The sequence below is a fragment of the Chrysochloris asiatica genome, unplaced genomic scaffold (genome assembly GCF_000296735.1).
Source record: "Chrysochloris asiatica unplaced genomic scaffold, ChrAsi1.0 scaffold00118, whole genome shotgun sequence".
NCBI classification, from domain to species: Eukaryota; Metazoa; Chordata; class Mammalia; order Afrosoricida; family Chrysochloridae; genus Chrysochloris; species Chrysochloris asiatica.
The window spans coordinates 7,889,910-7,900,299 of NW_006408636.1; the positions used below are offsets into that span (position 1 = coordinate 7,889,910).

At 37.6% G+C, this 10,390-nt stretch overlaps 1 pseudogene; it reads right to left on the reverse strand.

The window, feature by feature from the left end:
• The window catches only part of LOC102820420, a 22,460-nt pseudogene extending 13,511 nt beyond the window's left edge, over window positions 1-8,949 (reverse strand).
• Between the last annotated feature and the right edge of the window lie 1,441 nt (window positions 8,950-10,390).

The following is a 10,390-nucleotide window of genomic DNA, read 5'->3' on the forward strand; positions in this document are numbered from 1 at the left end:
AGGTGGCTTAGCTGCCGTGACAGATGGGGGATGCTGGGTGACGTCAAGAAGCCACTGCAGCCTTTCTTACACTCTCCAGAATTTCTCACACTCTCCTTGCGTGGGTGAGCTGCACCCAGCCAATTTTTATTGGGGTCTCAAGACAAGGTGGGGAGACTTGGGGCAGGAGGAAGTTATATCGCCTCTGGGCCTTCTGGGAGACGCCACTTTCCGAACAGGCCAGCCTGGCCTGCCCTCTAAACTCTGCTGTCGTGGGAGCGACCCGCGTTCCCCACAGAGAGAGTCCCAAAATACGTGCTTTTCTTTATTCTTATTAGCACGATTTCTCAAAAATATGAGTCCAGGATAGTTTATCATAGTTTAAAAGCCGTGAGACTGGTCTATGAATGTTTCCTTTGTGAGATCCCACTCGTTTTTTCCCGCCGGAGCAAGTGCCTACCTTTTCTGGTTGTCTTGCTGTACTGGACTCATCACATTCCTTTTACAAAAAGTCCAGTCTTACCTCTTCTTCAGGGGTGTCTTAGGATGGGTTCTCTTGGGGATGTCCAAACTCCTCAGTCAGCCTTGTCTGAGGACAAGAGACTCTCAAGTCAGCCAACCTAAGAGTCCTGTCAACACGCGAGCCTGAGGTGGCGAACAGAATCAACAAGATTTTGACATTCAATGTAGTTGCTTCCTCCCCCCACAAAAACAATCACCACTTGGAATGGATTTTTATTCCTTGGCACTGAGCTTTCATTGCCCCATAGCATTTGGGGATCAAAATATCTGTACTAATCTGTTTCATGATTTGATTTCATCTCCATGAAGTTTTCTAAAATATACAGAAGAGGTAGATCTTGCTGTTTCAAAGCCAGGTTCTTCACTCCTTCCATCACAAACTATGATCCTGTATTCAAGACTCGTGACAAGAGACTCACTGATTTAGTGTCAGTGCTGCCATAGTTGGCAGGATCTGAGGTCATCTTGGCAAAAGCCTTCCATTGTTTGATATACTTTAAAGAATTAAGGTTACATCCTGCATCAGCCAAAGCTTTTTCTATTGCTCCAAATCATCCTCAGAATGTGCTTTCTGTGTGCTTATGTAATAGATAAGAAATGTCCTTATTTTATCTTCTGGAGTAGCTGCATCAGGGTCTGATATTATATCCAGAAGAGATTTATCCAGACTAGTTTTGCTCATTATTTTTCTTCATGTTCAAAATACACATCAGGTTTTCTTGCCTTTATATGTTCTAAAATATTAGTGGCAACATTTGTATGAAGATCAATAAGTCTTTTTTCCCCCCTCCAAGAAGTTCTCACGAAGAACTAAAGACTAAGGTTAGCTTAGCAGTATTGTCAGAAAGCATATCTATAGCTTTTTCATCTTCCCCTTCTAGTCTAATAGTGCTTTTAAGTCATTTGACCACATCTTATTGTGCTCTGTAACATTCTAGTTCATGCTGAACTGATTCTGCAATTTCTGGAATTGTACCCCCTTTATGTTTATTCCAAAATTTATCAACTGGAGTTAAATCAAAAGACTTCTCGTTTTTTCTCCCTTTGGCCTGGCACCAGCTGGAGAATTTTTTACTCCTGAAGATACTTCAAAATTAACTCTAAGTGGAAATTCAGTACATCGTGTACCAAAGCTTGATGTGTCTAAGCATGGTGTAAAGGTGTTGCCAAAGCTATGTTTCTGTCAACAAGGACTAATAAAGGCCTTTGGAAGCTGAATTGGCCAATTCTAAGTGTGTCACTTGTAAAGAGACTGTTTTTTGCATCTCTTAGATTTTCTCAGTTTCTTATCTAATTTCCCTGCTACCATTTCTGCTGCTGTTCCTCTTGAACAGCTGATTATAGGAACAGTACCCAATGTAATAAAAAGTAATATAATTGATATACTAGTCAAAATTTTTGGTTACTTGTATCATTGCACTAGCTGATAATGTTGCATTTGCAATATCTTCCAGTTTACATCATAAAATAGCAGAAATAAAATTTAAATAACAGGATTCATAAAGTTGATTTCACTGATCTTGGAATGATCTGTCAATATTTTCTTCAATTGGCATTATAAAGTACACTGTAGAAACATCTGTAATAGGATCTCAATCAGAGTGCAAAAATAGGTGCAGAATAATTCTCATGTCTTTTAGCTCCTTCACAGACAGCAAAGGGGAGATTATATCTTGGCTAAAACTATCATAAATATGAAACTTGCATACTGGTTCTTCAGTGCTTTTTTGACATAAAATTTAACATAAGTTTTAGTGAAAATCAACATAGGCTTCAAACTTACATGGACTGTCAGAAGAAGAAATTTGTTTTGGAAGTGCAGCCAGCATCCTCCTTAGAAATGAAGGTAGTGAGACTTCACCTCTCGTTCTTTTAACATATCAAGAGGGATTAATCCCTGAGCAAGTGACCTGTCTGTCTCCTATCATCAACTGCCCTATTGTCAAATGGTTTCCATCTTTTCTTTTGTTAGATTTGCCAATGTCTTGTCAATTTTATTAATATTTTCAAAAAACCAATTTGTCTTGTTGATTCTATTGTTTTCCTGTTTTCTAATTCACTTATTTCTGCTCTAATCATTATTATTTCTTTTCATTCAGTGACTGTAGCCTTACTTTGCTGCTTTTTAAGTAATTGTTGGATATGTTGTGTTAATGTGCTGATTTTTGTTCTTTCTCCATTCTGGATGTATGCGTTTATTGCTACAAATTGCTCTTTTGTTATGTCCCAAAGATTTTTTTTATGTTGTGTTTTTGTTCTCATTTGAGTCAAGATTTTTTTTTAATTTAAATTTTATTTGTATTATTACAGTGTAGCTTTTAAGCAGGGTGTTATTATGGAAGAAAAGAAGAGAGAGCAAACCAGCACAAAATTTTAACAGTAGGTCAATCTAGGAAACGTGTGCACATGCAGGTGTTCTTTGAGTTATCCCTATTCTTGAAACTTTTGTTTAAACTTGAAATTACTTCCAAGTTAATCCTTTTAAAGAATATACTGCATTGAAATCTTAATACACCCACTTCAGCTATGTCTAGGATCACTCATTAATCTATTAATTTTGATATGTCATCAGAAGTGCAAGTGAGAAATTATTGCTATGCAAATTACAATTTCTGCAAACAATGAAAAAAGAGTTATGCTGTCAAGAAGTCAAATAGATCATATGTTACTACCTCAGTGGTCTTGTATGTTAGCAAATACAAAAACATAAAAAGAAAGCAATGTTTAAAAATGTCAGTGGAGAGAGAAGTGCTCCCACCACAGAGGTCTGCTCAGTCATTGGAGATAAAGGTGTGAACATTTTTTTCCTGTTCATTGGTCTCTCACTGTCTGAACACTTCTACTCTGGTGACTAGAGGGGGTGCCTGAGCGAGTGGATGGAGTGGATGCCTGCCCCCCCACACACACACAGCCACTCCCAAAGGGTGCAATGATCTGTTACTGCGTAAAACAGAATGGTCTCCAAAAATGGCTCCACTTGGCTGAGCGAGGGGCATTAAAGTCATACTCATATTTTGTTATGTTTTTTTGTTGTTTTGTGTGTGTGTGTGATTACAGACTATAGTATACAATCTGGGTTTTTTTGTTTGTTTGTTTTTTTGGTTTTTTGCTGTTGTGGTTTTATGTTTTGATTTTTTGGTTTCCCTTTTACTTTGGGGTGGGGGGGCCTCTTTATCTCCCTACATTACACAAAAAGAGACAGTAATTGTCATATAGCCAAGCTACAATCACACCCTATAAAATCCTACTATCCAGGCAAAAGTCAATACCAGCTGCTATACACCAGATACACAGCCAACACCTGCTACAGTTACTCTGAATTCAGTAACAAGAAAATTGAAAACAGAAGCCCATCTCCTGATCCTATCTTCCTGGAGGCAATCAGAAAGCTTAATAATACCTCAACATACACTCATCTAAGTATTGAAAACACATCTAATTATTGAATATTCCCAAAAGACAGTCCAAGATTTCGGAACATGTCCAGAAACAAGATAGAGTAACTGAAACAAATGAGCTGCAGGTAGACCTACACTTCCCATTGCAAGGAGGGCAAGCGTTGGAACTGTCAAAGAAGGAATACAGGAGAATGGTATTGAGATGCATCTAAATGCTCCACAGAAGGATTGAGAAAAATAAGGAAGAAGCCAGGAAAACACTACAGGAAAAATCAAACAAGATAGAAACAACATTGGAAATAATTCAAAACCTGAAATAGAGGTCCAAATAATTAATAATAAAATATCAGAAATGGGCAATACACTGAAAGGGCAAAGGAATAGAACTGAAGATATGGAAGCCAGAACCAGCAACCTGGAAGTCAAATCTCTCAGTACTGCTAAGATTTAAGAGCAAGCAGAAAAAGGAGTTAAAATAATCTAAAGAAATTCTAAGATTCATGTGGGACAACATGAAGAGTAACAACAGGTATTATTGGCATTGTGGAACAGGAAGAATCACAGAAGTCCACAGAGTCGAAGAGCTTCTGTAAGAAAATATCCCTAACACCCTGAAAAATCAAAAGAAGCTCAACAAATCCCAGGAAGGATAGATCCCACAAGAAAATCACCAAGCCATATCATAATCAACCTCTCCAAAATCAAAGATAAGGAGAGAATCCTGAAAGTAGCTACAGAAAAAAGAAGTGTTACTTACAAAGGCAAGCAAGTGATATTAAGGTCTGATCTTTCAGCAGAAACCATGCAGGTAAGAAGGCAATGGAAATAAATATGAAAAACCCTGAAAGAAAATAATTGCCAAGCAAGAATCATCTAACCAGCAAGCTGTCAATCAAATATGACAGTGTGTTGCAGGATAAACAGAAGTTAAGGGAGTTTGTCAAAGCTAACTTGGTGCTTCAAACATTCTAAAGGAAAAAAAAATTCTAAAGGGAGTTCTTTGGACTGAGAACCAACAAGAACAGACAACAACCAGAGATTGACATATGTGGCAACACCACCCAGAACTCAATCGACAAAAAGAAGAGTTCACAGAACAGAACTACTAGAATGAATTCATTGGATCTGGAAGGTCAGTTTATGATCAAAACAATAACAATGTGAAAGAAGGTAAAAATATAGGAACAGAGATCTAGGTGATGAGGTTAGGTAGATTGCAGGGTAAAACAGACTATTTTAAATGGAGGCAAAAGTTAACAGAACATAGAGCAGCCTCAAAGAAAATTAATACTTCACAACATACCAAGAAAATGAAAATCCAAAAACATGGAAACATTAAAAATATGAAGCTTAAGAAAAAATACCCATACTAAAAAAGAAAAAAACTTTTGTGTTGTTGTTGACTACCAGTGGTGGGAGAGAGTAAATGGTATAGCACAGGTCAGGTGACAGACACATAATAGTTCAGGTGTTTGAGAGGGCAATACACCAGAAGGGGGAAAGGGATGGAAGATCAATGTAGATAGGGGAACACTTAGGCAGGTTTCCATGGTCTAAATGGGACAGATGTAAATAGTAATGCATCCTCAACCTTGGAACAACAGGGCTCTGTGGTACAGGGATCAAGGCATAGTCTGAATGGGTAAAAGAGGGGAAATAATGTGAAGATGCTTGTCTATCTTATGAATGTTGGTTCCCCTTTCCTACTATTGTAAAATAGACACTTGATTGGGATAGAAAGGAATATTGGGAAACATGATTACAGAAAGCTTGTAAGCCTGTCTTCAGCCTATAACCTCTAAAAGGGGTTCTAGAACTTGCCCAGTGAAATAGGCTTCTTGTAGAACCTTTGTAGTGTATAGGAATTCTGATCCCCATCCAAAACCTCCTGAGGTGGGACATTACCACGTGAAAGGACATGCAGACCAGTCTGGAGCAGCTAGAGGAACAGAAGATACTTTTTTTGGAAGAAAGACCAGCAAGAAAAATTGAAAACAAAAACAGAACAAGCAAGTTGTTTGCCAGGGAGCCATCAAAGCAAGTAATCAAATCCCTTCAGGACAAATCCCCCTCTAAGACTGAAACTCAAAGGGAACAAACAATCAAGCATGTAAGCTTGCTGGCGATCACATTGTTCTACTGGTGAGTATAAGAGGGGGAAAGGCATCAATGAAGATATGGGCTGATTTCAACCACATTCTATAGACTCCTATTGACCTGGAGATGAGAGAGAGAAGAGGAAGGGCTAGTTGGTCCGAAGTGCAGTGAGACCTGAGGACTCACATGGACAAGGACCTAGTCACAGAGGGCTAAAGCCGATAAGAAGTGGGGGAAGAAGTGTTGGGGGGAGACACATAAGAATACCCAAACTTGCAGATAGTACCCATTTGACCTATATTCGATGGTTTGATGATCAGAACTCGAATAGAGGAAGATAAAGAAATCTGATAAAAGAAACAAATGTAAATTGCTACAATTTTATGAACTTGACCTATATTTATGGATGTAGTAGCTCAAAATACCAACCGAAGGAGCCTTCACATCAAGGATCAAACATATCCGCTCTGTATACAGGGTTGATAGAGATGGGCAACTTAGACATTGGCTACCTAAATTGGAGGGAGGGGTTATAAAGGCACAAAGTGGCTGGCTTACAAGTTTTCTAAGGAGAGTTTAGTTTCAGATTATGCGAGAAAAGGTAGAACCCCCGCCCCCAACCACCACCACCACTGAATAGTTTTTTTATTATCTAGATGGGCCTGGTGAAAGGAGATGGGGATAAGATTCTTATGATTCATTAGTGAGTAATTGTTATTATGACTAATTGTGACTGTCACACGGTAAATGTAGAAATTTTGTAACAAAAATGAGGGACTAATTAATCTTACAGTGCAGGAATAGAAGACCCTAGAACCATCAAGGGAGAAGAGCACGAGCAGAATGTGGGACCCTATCCAGAGCAGCAGCAACACCAGAGATGGAGGCAGAGATGAGGATATGGAGAAAGAATGCAGCTGAGGACTCTAGAGTCATGGAAAGAGAAAGGCTGTGTGCTGATGAGCAGGAGGCAGACTTGCAGAATGTGCCCTTTGGTTGTTTAAATGATTATATATTCCTGAGTGTTTTTGTGTAATCCCCTCCCTCTCAAAAAAAAAAACCCCAAAAAAACCCAAAACCAGAGGGAACAGAAGTAAACACTGTTGCATGGTGATGCCCAGAGGAGACTGCAATGATGCGCAGAGGAGACTGTAATTATTGCAATGAAATGATAAGTGTAAAACCGATGCTCTCCCATGTAAACTATCACTTAATTCACGATAAGAACTTTAAAAGAAACAAAAAAAAAAAAAAAAAAGACTGAGTTTATTTTCAGAGTGCAAGGGAAGGTAGAATCCTCACTGAATAGTTTTCATCTTGTCTAGATGGGTCTGGTGAAAGGAGATAGGGATAACATTCTTATGATTCAATAGTGAGTCATTGTTATCAGGACAAACTATGATTGTCACAACTACAAAGGTAGAAGTTTTGTAACATAAAAGGGGGAGTAGTTAATCTTCAGGAACAGAGGACCGTAGGACTACCAATGAAAAGAGCGTCAGTGGAATGTGGGACCCTATCCAGAAAAGCAGCGATACCAGAGATGGAGACAAAGATAATGACATTAAGAGATAGAGCAGCTGAGGACTCTAGATTTATGGAAAGAGAAAGGCTGTGTGCTGGTGGCCAGGAGGCAGACTTTCAGAATATTCCCCTGGGTTGTTTAAATGATTATATATTCCTGAGTGTTGAGTGTACATAAAAAACAACAACAACAACAACAACAACTCAGAGGGAATAGAAGCAAATACTTTGAATGGTGATGCATGGAAGGGATGGTAATCACTGCAATCCTATGAAATACAACAGGATGATTGCAAACTGATGTTCTCCCATGTAAACTATCACTCAGTGCACAATAAAGGTTTTAAAGAAAATGTTAATGGATATTCATATTTCTAAAGTTTTTAACACTTTAATGTTAAAAAATATTTTAAGTATTAAACAACTCCATCCACATGACATAAATTTTAGAGAAAAATAACTCAAGTAACAGCCTTTTATTGTTGTTGTTGTTGTGTGCCGTCGAGTCGGATCCAACTCATAGTGATCCTGTATAGGGTTTCTGAGGCTATAAATATTTACAAAGCAGAAAATCTCATCTTTCCCATTATGGGTTTGGTTGATGGATTTAAACAGTTGATCTTGTGGTTAGCAGCCCAACACATAACGCACTTCATCACCAGCATTCTTTAAATGGTCTTTAGGGATAATTTAATACTGTAAATAATTAAATTATTCATTTAAAAGTATTGTTCTATCTTTAAAAATATTTTTTTCTAAAATGTATCAACATATTTAATTTCCTTATTAATTAAAAACACATTTATCATAATCGAATGTTTAAAAAGGTCATCAATAAGATTACCCTCATTACTTGCCAAAGAGTGCAAATAGGAGAATGATTGTATGAATAAAATGAGCTGGAAGCTAAAACAGACTAAACCACTGAAGTTGCTATTTGAACTAAATCCCATTTTCTGCCTATTTTATCAACATTTGCTTCTTTATCGTAAAAACTCAGACCTGAGAGAACCCTTTTGTTTTCATACAAAAGAAAATTTTCTTTAAAACATTTGGAGTTCGAAGGCACACTTTATTTTTCCTTTTTGTGCTATATTAAAAACTGAATTATCTGTTGCTAAAAACACCATTAGTGAAGCAAACACTTAAACTGGATTTCGAAATATGAATAAGAGGTGTATAAAAAAAATCAAAGTAATATTTAAAAGAAAAAACAAATCTCACATACTTTATTTGCCAGGTTTATAGCACTGAGAGACTTGTCATAATATTTTCTGTTATCCTGATCTAAGTAAGTGGTGGGTAGTAACCGTAGAACTTTGGCCTACAATTAAAAATAGAAAAAAATCACACAGATGAGGGTTAAAGTCCAATACAAAAGCCAAGCAGCACTTACATACACACTGACAGCCATCTTCTCATAGGTCATCATTATGAAACAGAATCTCCTGAAGCAAATATGACATTTCGGACTACATCTCATCATTATCCTTCTTGTTTTTAAATGTCAAGTCAGTTTCAACTCATAGTGACTTGTATAGGGTTTCTGAGGTGGGTGGGGGGGGGTTGGTGGATTTGAATTGTCAACCTTGTGGTTAGCAGTCCAGTGTTTACCCTATAGCATTACAGCAGGGCTCCATCATTAAGCTACATACACCAAATATTGTTTCATAACTTTATAGTAGATTGAATTCCTGACTTATTTCAACCCCACTTTAAACATTAGAAAACTAAGGCAAAACAATATTTCATTTAATCAGTTCACCATTTACTATTTTGGTAGCATTGCATTAGTCCTCCACCAAAAGAGATAAATGATGTAAAGCTAATGTTCTCCCATGTAAACTATCACATAATTCACAATAAAACATTAAAAAAAAAAAAAAAAACCCTTACGAATAGCAGTGGGATATTGTCAGCACAATAATACTGAATATTGAAACATGATGAAGAGCACCAGAACACTGTCTATAATGCCAGAAGATGAACCCCTCAGATTGGAAGACATTCAAAATATGACTGGGAAAGAGATGCCTCCTCAAAATAGAGTTGATCGTGATGACGCAAATGTAATAAAGTCTTTGGGACCTTTATTTGCTGATGGGGCACAACTCAAAATAAAAACATCTGTAAACATTCATTAATAATTGAAACACGAAATATACGAATTATGAATCTAGGAAAATTGCCAGTTGTGCAAAATGAAAATGAACATATAAACATTGATATCCTAGGCATTAGTGAGCTGAAACTGACTGGCATTGGCCATTTTGAATCTGACAATCACATGGTTTACTATGCTGGGAATGACAAACTGAGAGGAATGGCCTCGCATTCATCATCAAAAAGAACATATCAAGATCTGTCTTGAAGTATTATGTTGTCTGTGATGGGATAATATCCATACCGCTACAAGGTAGACCAGTTGTTGTTCTTGTTATGTGCCGTGGAGTTGGTTCCGATTCTAAATCTTTACAGGTTTCCGAGGCTGTAAATCTTTACCGGAGCAGAGAGCCTCATCTTTCTCCTGCGGAATAGCTGGTAGTTTCGAACTGCTGACCTTGTGGTTCACAGCCCGATTCATAACCACTACGTAGACCAGTTAGTACCACTATTATTCAAATTTATGCACCAACCACTAAAACCAGTGATGATGAAATTGAAGACGTCTATTACCTTCTTCAGTATGAAATTGATTAAACATACAATCAAGATGTATTGATATAACTTGACCTATATTCATGGAGGTAGTAGCTCTAAATACCAACAAGAGGGAAGGAGTCTTCACATCAAGTATCAATGCTATCCCCTGTGTACACAGGGTACATAGGGATGGGCAACTTAAACATTGGCTACCTAAAATGAGGGGG